Genomic DNA, 13186 nt, shown 5'->3' with positions numbered 1-13186 from the left:
ATTTAATTTGTGATATTATTATTCTACTCTCACAGTTTTCAAATTAGTACAACTAAATTTGGTATACTATCTCATGATACTCTAACTTGGACCGTAGAGGGTATTGAGAAGGGGTCGAAGCGAGGGAAAAAGGTCTGTTGGGAAAGAATGTTTATTAGCACCAGTTGCGTTTAGAATTTGATGATCAATTTAATTTGTGATATTATTCTACTCTCACAGTTTTCAAATTAGAACAACTGTTATATTATCTCATGATACTCTAACTTAGACCGTAGAGATTTTTGGGAAGGAGTCTGAGCTCGGGGACAAAAGGCTCCCTTATAAAATTGTCTAAAAAAGTTCCCTTTTTGAAAAAAAATTTTTTAAGGTAAATATTTCCATTCGGGAAAAACAGGAAGTTTTTGAGCCTGCGCGAAACGCGGGCGAAAAAGCTAGTATTTAATAAAAATTAATGTCAATTAAAAAAAATTAAGTATTTTATGCAAAATTAGATAAAAAACTTAAAACAACATAAGCAATACGCTAGAGGGAGAAGTGAACCGTAGAGTAGGAGGAAATGAACGAAGAGAAAGAAAGTGGGATAGAGGTAAAGAAAGCGATAGATAAAGTGAAGGAAAAGGATAGAGGTAGAAGAGGGAATATGGGGAGCACGGGGAGCACGGGAACTTTAAAAGAGTTATGGAAAAAAAAAGAGAGAGAATTTAGATAAGAGTAGGGGGGGGGGAAAAGAAGGATGATATTATTTTTAAGAGAAGTAACAAGACGGCAAGATCCCCTAAAAAAGATTCGGAGACAGGTGTGAAGGAGTTGAGGGAGATAATTGGAGAAATGAGAGAGGACTTCAGGGCCATGAGGAAAGAGCTAAGAGAGGACTTCAAGGAGCAGGGTAGGAGGATGAGAGAAGAGATAGAGGAACTAAGAAGAGAGTTAGGGGATCAGGAGAAGAGATGGAGAGAGGAGAGGGAAGAGATGAAAAAGCAGAAGGAGAAAGTAGAAGAAAGGTTAAAAAGATTGGAGGAGAAAATAGAAGAAAGAAAGGAGGAGAAAAAAAAGGAGGTAAGAAACGGAAGAGAATGAAAGAGCTGGAGAGATGGCTGGAAAGGAAGGAGAAGGAGGAGAGAAGAAGAAATATAGTGATAAGGGGGCTGGAAGTAAGAAAAAGAGGGAGGAGGGAGGAGGCAGAAAAGTTATTGAAAGGAATAAGAGCTAAGGTAAAGGCAATAGAGGTGAAGAGAATAGGAGGGGATGCAGAAAAAGGAAGGGAAATGGTGCTGATAAAACTGGAGAACGAAAAACAAAAGTGGGAGGTGATGGAGAAAAAGAAGAGTCTGAGGGGTAGAAAGAAGAGAATCACGGAGGATTTGACATGGGAGGAAAGAAGGGTGAATTGGAAATTGAGAGAGATAGCGAGAAGGGAGCAAAGAGAGGGAAAGGGGGCGTGGATTAAAGCAGGGAGAATAAGATTGGAAAACATATGGTGGAGATGGGATGTGGAAGAGGGAGTTTTAAAGGATGAAAAGGGAAATATAAGAAAGGAGAGCGGGGGAGAGAGGGAGGAGGGGAGAAGTGACGTTAAAGAGAGAGAAGTAAGGATGGAGGAGGGGGAATAAGAAGGAACGAGGATATAGGGGAGGAGATGGAGAGTAGCAATACGGAAGTCAGAGGAGACGAGGAGGGGGGGAGGAGGAAAAATTGGAGGATAGTGTTCTGGAATGTAGCAGGGTTGGAAAATAAAGATAGGGAATTTTGGGAAGGGCTGAAAAAAGAAGATGTGATAGTCCTAACAGAGACATGGATAGGAGAAAAGGGCTGGGAAAGAATAAAGGGAAGATTACCAAGAGGGTACGAATAGGGAGTGCAATGGGCGAAGAGGAGGAACAAAAAAAGGAGAGCGATAATGGGAATAAGAATAGGGTTAAAAGAGAAGGGAACGGAAATTGAAATCGATAGGGAGGGGTTGGTAGCGGGTAAGGTTAGGATAGGGGGTGAGAACTGGAGTATTATAGGGGTTTATGCAAAGAAGGAGGGAATGGAGGAGACCCTGCGGAGTTGGGATACATAATGGAAAGAAAAATGGAAGGAAAGTTTACGATAATTGAAGGAGATTTTAATGCGAGGACTAGATAGGAAGGTGGGAATATAGAGGAAGAGGAGGGGGGAGGGCAGAAGGAGGGGAGAAGAAAATCGAAGGATAAGAAAATGGATAGAGAGGGGAAGTTGATAGTAAATTGCTTGGAGAAGAGAGGATGGGAAATATTCAATGGGAATGTAAGAGGAGACGAGGAGGGGGAATTTACTTTCACGAGAGGAAGAGAAGATATGGTGATTGACTATGTTATAGGGGAGGGAGAAGTAAGAGAGAAGATCGAGAGCATGACGGTGGGGGATAGAGTGGACTCAGACCACCATTCCTTGGAAATGGTTTTAAGAAGGGGGAACGAGGAGAAAAACAGAGGAAGAGGGTGAAAAAAAGCAACAGGGGAGTGTGGAATGAGAAAGGAGTAAAGGTGTTCATAGAAAAAATTGGGAAAGTAGAGGAAAAAGAGGAGTTAAATAAGGAATGAAAAGAAATGGAAACAAGAATAGTAAAGGCGATAAAAAGGGGTGTAAAAAGAGCTGAAGGGAAGTAGGAAAGAGAAGGTGTTTGGTGGGATTGCAGAGAAGCGAAGAAAGAGGCGAGAAGAAAATTGAGGGAATGAAGAAAGGAAAGAGAAGGCAATGCATACAAAGAAAAAAGGAAGGAGTTTATGGAATTATGTAAAAGGAAGAAGGAAGAAGAAAATCTGAGATGGGAGAGAAAAGCCGAGGAAGCAAAGAGGGAGGCGGAGGTATGGGAGATAGTAAATAGGGAGAGAAGAAAAAGGAGGGAAATTGAGGAAGGAATAGAAAAGGAAGAATGGAAAGAGCACTTTATAAATTTGTTAGGAGAAGTGGAGGGGAGGGTGAGGAGGGGAAAGGAAGATGGGAGGGAGGAAAAAGAAGGAGAGGAGGAGGAGGAGATTAGCTTAGAAAAAATAAGGAAGGTAAAAAAAACTAAAGGACGGAAAGGCAATGGGAAAAGATGGGATACCAAGCGAGGTGTGGAAGCACGGGGGGAGTGAGTTGGAGAATTGGGCATGGAAGTTTATCAACAGGATTTGGAAGGGAGGAGGATGGCCGGAAAATTGGAAAGAGGGAATAATTGCGCCGATAGTAAAGAAAGGAGAAGGAAAAAGGGAAGAAAAGTATAGAAAAGTGACAATAATGCCGTCACTATATAAGGTGTACATGGGCATTCTGTCGGAGAGGCTAAGAGAGGAGCTGGAGAGGAAGAGAATAGTACCGCAAAACCAGACAAGATTCAGAAGGGAAATGGGAACCATAGATAACATTTATGTGCTGAACTACTTTGTGAATAGAAGGTTGGAGAAGAAAGAGGGAAAACTGATAGCATGTTTCGTGGATCTTAAGGCGGCGTTTGACTCGGTGGATAGAGGGGTACTGATAAAAGTTATGAGAGAAAGGGGAATAAGAGAAGGACTGGTGAGAAGGACGGAGAAGATTCTAAGGGAGACGAAAAGTAGGGTAAGGGGGGGAGACGAAATGGGAGAAATGTTCTGGACGGGGAGAGGGGTAAGGCAGGGGTGCCCGTTGAGCCCGTTGCTGTTCAACGTTATGCTAGCGAACATGGAAGAGGAAATGGGCAGAGTTAAATGGGGAGGATAATGCTAGAAAATAAGAGGGTGTGTACGTTGGCGTATGCCGATGATGTAGTGCTAATCGCAGGGGATGAGGATCAAATGAGGAGCATGTTGGAAAGATTGGAAGGGTACTTAGGTAGAAAGAGATTGGAGTTGAATGTGGAGAAAACAAAAATAATGAGGTTTAAGAAAGGAGGGGAAAGGGACATTAAGAGAAGATGGAGATGGGAAGGAAAAGAAATAGGAGAAGTAAGGAAATTTCGGTATTTAGGTTATGTGTTTTAAAGGAACGGAGGACAGGAAGCGCAGGTAATGGAAAGGATCAAGAAGGCGGCCGCGGTGATGGGTAAGGTTTGGGAGATAGGGAAGAGGAGATTTGAAAAAGACTGGGGAAAAAGATTATGGTTATTTGATAGACTGGTGTGGACGGTTATGGGATATGGAGCAGAAATATGGGGATGGAGAGAGAGAGAGGGAAGGAATGGAAAGGTTGGAGGAAAGGTATATCAGATGGGTTTTGGGAGTAGATGGAAGAACACCGGGGTATCTTGTTAGGGGACAGCTGCAGAGAAAGAAGCTAAGAGAAAGAGCGGGAATGAGGGCATGAAGATTCGAGAAAAAGTTAAAGGAGGGAAAAAGAAGTGAGCTGGTGAGGCTATGTTGGGAAGAGTTGAAGGGAAGGGAGAAAGAAGGGAGAGTTGGATCAAGCTGGGAACAAGAGAGAGAAAGTTTCTTTGAAGACAAAGGAGTGGGGTACCATAAACTATTTGGAGGAGATAAGGAGACGCAAAAGAAAGAGAGATGGGAGAGGATTGAGAAATCAGAATACAATAAGTAGTATAAGGTAATAAAAAGAGGGGGTATTCCGGGATATTTGAAAAAGGAATGGGGTGAGGGCATATGGAGAAGGGTGGCAAGGTTTAGATTAGGAAATGAGATGAGAGAGAGCAGGCACTGGAAAGAAGAAGAGAAAAAGAAATCTAGGTTGTGTGAATACAGGGAAAAAACGTGGGAACACGTATGGCAAGAATGTAAAAGATGGAAATCTGGAGGAGGAAGTTGGCAGGAAGCGGTGGGATGGGTATTGGATGAGGAAGGGGGAGAGGAATGGATGATGGAAATAGAGGGGGAAAGAATGAAAGAAAAAGAGGAGATAGAAGAACAAGGAAAAGGAATAGGGGAGAGGGAAAAGAGAAAAAAAAGGCGGACGAGAAAGAGGGGAAAGAGAAGGAAGTAAAATAAAGAAGAGGGGAGTAATATAAGGAGGCGAGGAGGAGAGAAAGAGAGGAAAAGAAAGGGAGATTGGAAAGAAGAATGGAAGAAAGCAGGATGGCAAGGATGTCTGAGGAGGAAGAGATTTCGAGAGAGATAGAGGAGAAGCTTTCAATGGACTCGGACGAGAAAAAAAAGGACAGAAAAAAAAACAATAGGAGAAAAGGGGAGAATCGAGACATGAAAGAGGGAGGTAGAGAGACGCAGAGGCGGAGGAAGCGGAAGGGAGCAAGCAAAGGGGCGAAGTATCACGCAATAGTGTAAAATATTCTTATAAACACAAGAAGACGTGGCAACACCTCACTGTTGGTATTACTTTTAACTATTGGCTGCTCTGAACGCCCGACCAGTAGTAACCTTCATATCATTGACATACTAAGAAAAATGGGGTTAGTAGTGAGGTTAAAAAAATATTAAAGTGTAATAAAAACTCATTTTTAAGGTATAAGGGCAAATGGATATCAGAGGCTGTATATAAACATCGACTAAAAATATCGGAACCCGGCAACGAAAAGGTGAAAAATCTGTAGTTACCAAGCGCGCAGTGCGACGTTGCCGTGTTTTTAGAATTGGATGCCAAGATTTGTGAGAGCGCTGCAGTTTTTATTTCTTTTTTTCAGAAACTAGTTAGTGAATCATCGTGAAATTTATTGAGAATCTGTGCCAATGTATCCTCTATACACCGTAACTTTTAAACGTGTTAGACAATTGATCGCAACATAGGTTTTTGGGATATACCTATAAGTGCGCAATCTCTGTAAATTTCAGATTCATCCCTATTTTTTGACTTAAGCGATATACATCAAGGCGAAATTGCTATCTTTCCCGTAACGCACCTGTAACCCAGCCGATTGTACTTTCCTCCAGACACATTGCCCGAAATGAAAATGACAACCACTTATCTCAGCGTCCGGGAAGCATTTACCAAAAGCTGATGCAAAGCTTCGATTCGAAATCGACCATGAGCCGACTTGGCTTCAAACGAGATTCAGCACTTTTTAAGAACGATAGTACTATAGCGTACGTCCTTTCTTGCTTATTAAAAGGTAAGACATACACAAGCGGATAAATTTTACCCGACACGCAGCCATAAATGGTGTATAATTGAGCGAATAAAGTGAAAACACTTTTAAAGGTTCTCATCACCCAACCACAACAGAATCTTCAAGTTTTCCACAGTACCAAAAATTAGACATCGATCTTTGCCACCGTTATCGTGTAGTAAAAATTTGTTACCCCCCCAAAGTTCGCGCGAAAATGTCTGGTAATATCAAGCTCTCGCCTGATTCAGAATTTAGCAACAGAAATAACAGTTGCTCGAGATCGCTGTACCGCCTGAGCAAGGGCAGAAGTAGAGGGGAGTTCAGCAGCAGCATCAAAGGACACATTCGAAGTAACAGCAGCAATGACAGCACTCGTATTTTCATTCGATTGTACAGCTCGTTTCTTCAAACTTTCGACGGGTTTTCGTGCTTCAACTTTTGACGTCTTAGCGGCATGATTATGCTCCGTTTTGTCTAATATTTTTTCTATAATAGGTTTTTGCAATCATAATACCACAAAAAACGGTGCAAAAAACACAATAAACTGTTACGAATCAGAACGTGTCTTTGAGCTCGTATGAATTCGTCCACGGTAATTACTGTTTTTGTATTCTACGCAACGCCACAAAACATTCGATTTAGTTTCACGAACGCTAGAATACACAAAACCATTGTGTACGAGAAGAGGATTTCCTTTCTGACTAGTTATAAATGGTAAAGTTGCAGATGTACTGCCTTACCCAAAAGTGGAATAAAAAAATCCGTTTTTGACGTATTTTTGGCTGCTAATAACGAATAAAATTTGGCAGTCGGACATATTGGAGCCGCCATTTTGAAAAAAACGTCAAAAAACGCAACTTTTTCTATATTTTTGCTTCTATAGTAAAAAATATGCATCGGATAAAAAAATGTTTCAAATAAAAAAGATAGAGTATTAAATTCCCTATAAAAAAGTTGTATAAATTTTTTTTTTATCTCAAAAGGAAGCTCATAAATGAGCGATGAATGTGACCATAATGCGTTTACGTTCGTATGCAAAGTACGTATGCTTATGAGACTCGCTGTACTTTCCACACACGAAATGCTTGTTAATAGTTGTCCATGCGTGCGTGTGTTTACCGAGTCCAAACCCTTTCTGGAATGTGTGTGTGTGTTCTGCTCTCGGCATCACACCCAGGATCAACGACGTGGACTTAGCAGGATACTGATTCCTTCGGGGTGTTGGTTTAAAGTGAGTAATTTCCTTGCCTCTCACGTGTGTGTGTGTGTGTGTGTTTGGTGAATGAGGTTGAAGTCGAAGGACTTGTCACAGTACCTACATAGGTTAGTTGACGCGCTTTAAACACTTGAATACTTTTAAAGCGCGTCATCTAACCTATGTGGAGGTTAGTGACGCGCTTTAAACAGTTAAATACTTTTAAAGCGCGTCATCTAACCTATAAGCAGGGCACACACACACGTGTGTATGTCCTGCTTTATAGAAGTTGTGATTTTCGTTAAAGCAGGGCACACACACACGCGTGTATGTCCTGTTTTATAGAAGTTGTGATTTTCGTTAAAACAGGGCTCACACATGTGTGCCCTGAATATAATTTCCAATTACCAACCAAACAGTTGTCACGTGACCTCTTGCATGCGCGTGCAGCCACTGAGCATGCGCATATGGCTGCAGGGCATGTTCGTAGTTGCTACAGCTCGTCGGTATGACAGGTCTCATAACCTGATAGTCGTCAACTTTAACCGTTAATATCTCGCTTCGCAGGGCAGAGCAACACTTTTTTCTGCTTTAAATAACTTTTCTTTTAATATACCAACAATTTACTGCTTTAAATAATTAAATAATAACGCACGGATATCTACTATCAGGCATTTCGTGTATGGACAGTACAGCGAGTCTCATAAGCATACGTACTTTGCATACAAACGTAAACGCATTATAGTCACATTCATCGCTCATTTATAAGCTTCCTTTTGAGATTAGGAAAAAAAATTATACAATTTTTTTATAGGGAATTTAATACTCTATCTTTTTTATTTGAAACATTTTTTTATCCAATGCATATTTTTGACTATAGAAGCAAAAATATAGAAAAAGTCGCGTTTTTCGACGTTTTTTTCAAAATGGCGGTTCCAATATGTCCGACCGCCAAATTATATTATGATATTCGTAATCAGCAGCCAAAAATACATCGAAAACGTATTTTTTCATTCAATTTTGAGGTGAGGCAGTACATCTGCAAGTTTACCCTTTTTAAACTATTTCGTTTAAAAAGATTAAGCTAAACTTTAAATTTCTTTTATTCTTTTTGTAAGGAAATTATTGCCATTATGTTATGTCTCTTTCCAAATCATACAACTTTTATACATAAATCAAAAGTACATTTATAATTTGCCAACGAACAGTATAAACAGTAGACGTTCAATTGGCAAATAATCATCGTGGCAATTCAACCATTGATTTTGGTCCGATTGATCGTCAAGACGTTAATAATCTTTGATACTGTTACGCCCGTGCTGTACAACCGTGCCGTGCGCTCATACGAGTCGCCCCGTAGCGAGAAGTCGCGAATCGTCCTTAGCGACGCACATAGGAATATTTATTTAAAAAACCTGGCCAAAATTTAAAAATATGAATTGTATTTAACATAGAAAAAATCTTTTTTTTTTGTTGTTCTGGATAGTTGAAAAATCTAAAAAAAAAGTGTCAGTGATGTCACACTCTACACTGCGCCGCACAACTGTTTCAAAAATGGCCAATTATTGAATTAAGAAATATAATTTTTTTATTATTCATGCTACTGAGTATTTTGTACGAATTTGGGACAAAATTTATAAGTGTGTGTTGTAATTTTGATAATGGACGAACAATGTAAAGATATGAATTCTTACAAAATGGTACTCTCATGCACTTTTAGTTCATAATACATTTTTCTCAATATTTTAGGTTATGTGTCAGGCGTTGTCGAGTGCTAAACTTTGAAAATAATTAAAATTTAGCTTTTTAAGAATCTATTAAAACAAAAAAAACTTCCACATCTATCCCCGAATGTATTTAAAAATTCGTTTAAATATTACTGTTTTTTTTATCAAAATATTATATATTTGTATATTTAACGAAACGTTAGCTCTTTTATGTCCCGAAGAGTTGACATCAGTCACTGAAGATGATACGATAGACGACAAAGAAAAAAAAAACGGATCTGAATTAGAAGATTTCGATTAAATTTAAATTATATTAATATCACTATAGTAAATATGTGTTTAAATTAGAATAAATATTATAAATTGTTATTGATCATCATTTACTGAGTAAAAGTTTATTTTATGTCGATAAAACTATTAAAATAATTTTGGCCAACTTTTATTATAAAATACTCCACTGTGCGACGGTTGTTTACAAATATCGCCTGTCAGATTACGCTCTGGGATTCCGTCTCGTTCGGACGTGTTTGCTCAGCTTCTTGTACAAACGAGCTAGATTAATAAATAAGTTCCTTTTCTCTGATTAACAAGCCTTTTTTGCTTGTGTGAGTGTCGGAGTACGCGTCGCGCGTGAGTGTAAGTGCGAAAGTGCGGCGGACGCGCGACAAGCGTAACATTTTGAGAGCTCGTCCGGGATCAAACGCGACGAGCGCAGTGTCCCGAACAGGATGACGACCACGCACACCCCGCCGAGGACCCGTTCGCAGGCCGCGACGTCGGCAGGAATGGAGGCGGGCGCGACCCATCCGCTGAATGCGGGGATGACGGTGGCAGAGACGGGCGCTTTCGAAGCCGTCTACTCGGAGCTTCAAAAGCTGCGCCAGGAGCGGCGGCTGGAACAGGAGAAGCAACAGCTTTTTCGAGATGAAGGCTCAGCTGAAGGAACGCGACGCTGCGGTGGCACGTCTTCAGGAGCAGGCCCGAAGGGACGAAGAGTATGCGGCAACGATCCGCCGACAGAAGGAGGAGCTCCGTCGACTCCGAGGGACGAACGCCAACGTTTTCCAGCTAAGTCCTTCCTTAATTAGAGCGTCTGGGGACATGGGGACGCGAAGCGCGAACGCCGAAGGGACGCGGGTCGCGCGCGAGGGGAGCGCGATCGCGAGGGGAGCGCGATCGCGAGCGGCGCGAGTGAGAGAGGCGTACGCCCGATCGAAAGAAACACGGTCGCGGACGTCGCGAGTGATAATGATGCACGCCCGATCGAGAGAAACACGACCGCGAGTGCTGCGTGTGATTATGTCGGGAATCCGAGAGCGGGGAGTACGTACATGGCCGATGTCGCGAATCGAACTGCGGGAGACGCCGCCATAGGAACAAACGTCGGGCTCGGTTACAAATTAAAGCCCGATACTTACGACGGGACGGTCCCGCTTCAAGAATATTTTTTACAATTTAACTTGATTGCGCGAGCGAATTTCTGGGACGACGCGACGAAAACCGTCGCGCTGGCTTCAAGCTTGAGAGGAAAGGCGCGCACGATTCTCGAAACGATACAAGACATTGAGTGTCTTAATTTTTCGGAACTAAAATCGAAGCTCGAATTGCGTTTCGGCGAGGGGGGTTAACGCAAAACTATTATTCTGCCCTCACGAACCGCAGACAAAGATTCGGGGAAGATTTGGCCGTTCTCGGCTTTGATATCGAAAGATTGTCGCGTCTCGCATATCCTGAGTGCCCCTATGAAATTCGCGAAAAGATCGCGTGCTCACAATTTGTGACGGCCGTCGCGGACCACTTTATCCGGCGGACGTTACAAATGGAGGGAATAACTTCTTTGTATCAGGCGGTTGAGAGAGCTAAGGCTTTAAAAATTATTTAGGAGGAGGGTTTCACCCGTGAGAAATTTATTAGAAATACCGCAAAGGAAGGGCAGAAGAGGGGCGCGAATAACGAGAAAGAGGAGGAAGAGGGCGATAAAGAACAAAAACAGGAAGGGAATATGTAACAATGATTGGAATTTTAAATGTATACTTAATAAAGAAATAAGATAATGAGTTTTGGTTTGATTTTGTTGTTTGATATTTTGTTCCCTTTTACTATGCGTAATGTTTGTTTTTCCTAGAGGAAATCGGCGGTACGTGAGGAAATAAGGAGGTACTGCGGCAGAACATCGGCCGAAGACTTCTTCTCAGGAAAATTCTGTTTTAAAAGAAGACTGCCTCGCCCACGGTTTTTGGAACTGTGGTTTTTCCGTGGGACGAAGAGCGAATGCTGAGGCAGGGACTTGGGGAGTCTGTTTAGACGTTGGGTCCACATAAGTTCCCCCCCCCCTTGTCCGAAGATTTAGAGGAGCGTCATCGCGAGTGATCGGCAGCGGCAGAGTTCACGGGAAAGCGGAGTTCCTGCGAGGTCGTCTGGAACCGGCAGAAGGAGGAGCCTGGCCAGCTCTCTCCGGAAGAGGTTCGGTCGGAGACCTTTGTGTACGGCTACCGAGGACCAAAAAGGACGGAGTCCGGTAACTCGGAGCAGCAGCTCGAGGAGGGCAAGTCAATCGTTCGGTGCCTTGGAGTCTACGGTGCAGTGACTCGGGACCGCAAGAGACTACCCTCCCTGATTGTCGGGGCGACAATCCTGGAAGAGGGGGGGGTAGTGTTACGCCCGTGCTGTACGACCGTGCCGTGCGCTCATACGAGTCGCCCCGTAGCGAGAAGTCGCGAATCGTCCTTAGCGACGGTTGTTTACAAATATCGCCTGTCAGATTACGCTCTGGGATTCCGTCTCGTTCGGACGTGTTTGCCCAGCTTCTTGTACAAACGAGCTAGATTAATAAATAAGATTTCCTTTTCTCTGATTAACGAGCTCTGATTAATAAATAAGATTTCCTTTTCTCTGATTAACGAGCCTTTCTTGCTTGTGTGAGTGTCGGAGTACGCGTCGCGCGTGAGTGTAAGTGCGAAAGTGCGGCGGACGCGCGACAAGCGTAACATTTTGGGGGCCCAGAGCGTAATCTGACAGGCGATATTTGTAAACAACCGTCGCTGAGGACGATTCGCGACTTCTCGCTACCTACGGGGCGACTCGTATGAGCGCACGGCACGGTCGCACAGCACGGGCCGGAACAAGAGGAGAGAGAGAAACAGCGCAGGGGAAAGAAGGGAAAGGAAACGAAAAGAGGAAAGGGGGGGCGAAAAAGGGAAGGAGGAGGGAAGGAGGGAATGGGAGGAAGGAGGGAAGGAGGGAAGGAGGGAAAGGAGGGAAGGAGGGAAGGAGGGAAGGAGGGAAGGAGGGAAGGAGGGAAGGAGGGAAGGAGGGAAGGAGGAAGAGAGGAGGAGGGAAGGAGGGAAGGAGGGAAGGAGGGAAGGAGGGAAGGAGGGGAGGAGGAGGGAAGGAGGGAAGGAGGGAAGGAGGGAAGGAGGGAAGGAGGGAAGGAGGGAAGGAGGGAAGGAGGGAAGGAGGGAAGGAGGGAAGGAGGGAAGGAGGAAGAAAGGAGGGAAGGAGGGAAGGAGGGAAGGAGGGAAGGAGGGAAGGAGGGAAGGAGGGAAGGAGGGAAGGAGGGAAGAGGGAAGGAGGGAAGGAGGGAATTAGGAAGGAGAAAGAGGGAAGGAGGGAAGGATTAATTATGTAATAGGGAAGGAGGGAAGGAGGAATGATGTAAGAGGAAGGATGGAATTATATTAATTATTAATTAGGAAGGTTAAGGATTTAATTAGTGAATTATTAATTATTTAATTATTTAATTATTTAATTATTTAATTATTTAATTATTTAATTATTTAATTATTAATTATTTAATTATTTAATTATTATTATTTAATTATTAATTTTAATTTAAATTATTTAAAAATAAGATGCTTATATATATCAAAAATTATTAATGTCGAACAAAAACGACTTCTGTTTTGAATTATTAATGTCTTGACGATCAATTGGACCAAAACCAATGGTCGAATCGTCACGATTATTATTTGCCAATTGTAGTCGATGAAATGAACGTCTAATGGTTTTTATACATAACTTTATTTTCATTGTTTGAAATATTTGAGGTAAACAGAATTAGTGGAACATCATCTATATCGCTTCTAATACTATTTTATAAAGACGTTAAAATTTTGTACCACGTAGAACGTAACTTATATTTAAATAAAAACTTATAAAATTTTGAAGTGTAAAATTTTAAAAAATTTTATATGTGATTGCCAACGTATTTTTCAATTTTTTTGAATGTACTCACTTATCGGAAAAACTAAAAAAATACGTTCATAATTA

At 42.1% G+C, this 13186-nt stretch overlaps 1 protein-coding gene across 1 annotated transcript in view; it reads left to right on the top strand.

The window, feature by feature from the left end:
• Positions 1-13186, top strand: part of LOC139824565 (uncharacterized) — a 114071-nt gene that overhangs the window by 98006 nt on the left and 2879 nt on the right. The gene's annotated exons all lie outside the window — the stretch shown is intronic.

The sequence above is a fragment of the Temnothorax longispinosus genome, unplaced genomic scaffold (assembly GCF_030848805.1).
Source record: "Temnothorax longispinosus isolate EJ_2023e unplaced genomic scaffold, Tlon_JGU_v1 HiC_scaffold_44, whole genome shotgun sequence".
In the NCBI taxonomy this organism is placed as follows: Eukaryota; Metazoa; Arthropoda; class Insecta; order Hymenoptera; family Formicidae; genus Temnothorax; species Temnothorax longispinosus.
The sequence above is the reverse complement of the archived record's forward strand: the minus strand, read 5'-3'. Positions and strand labels throughout refer to the sequence as shown.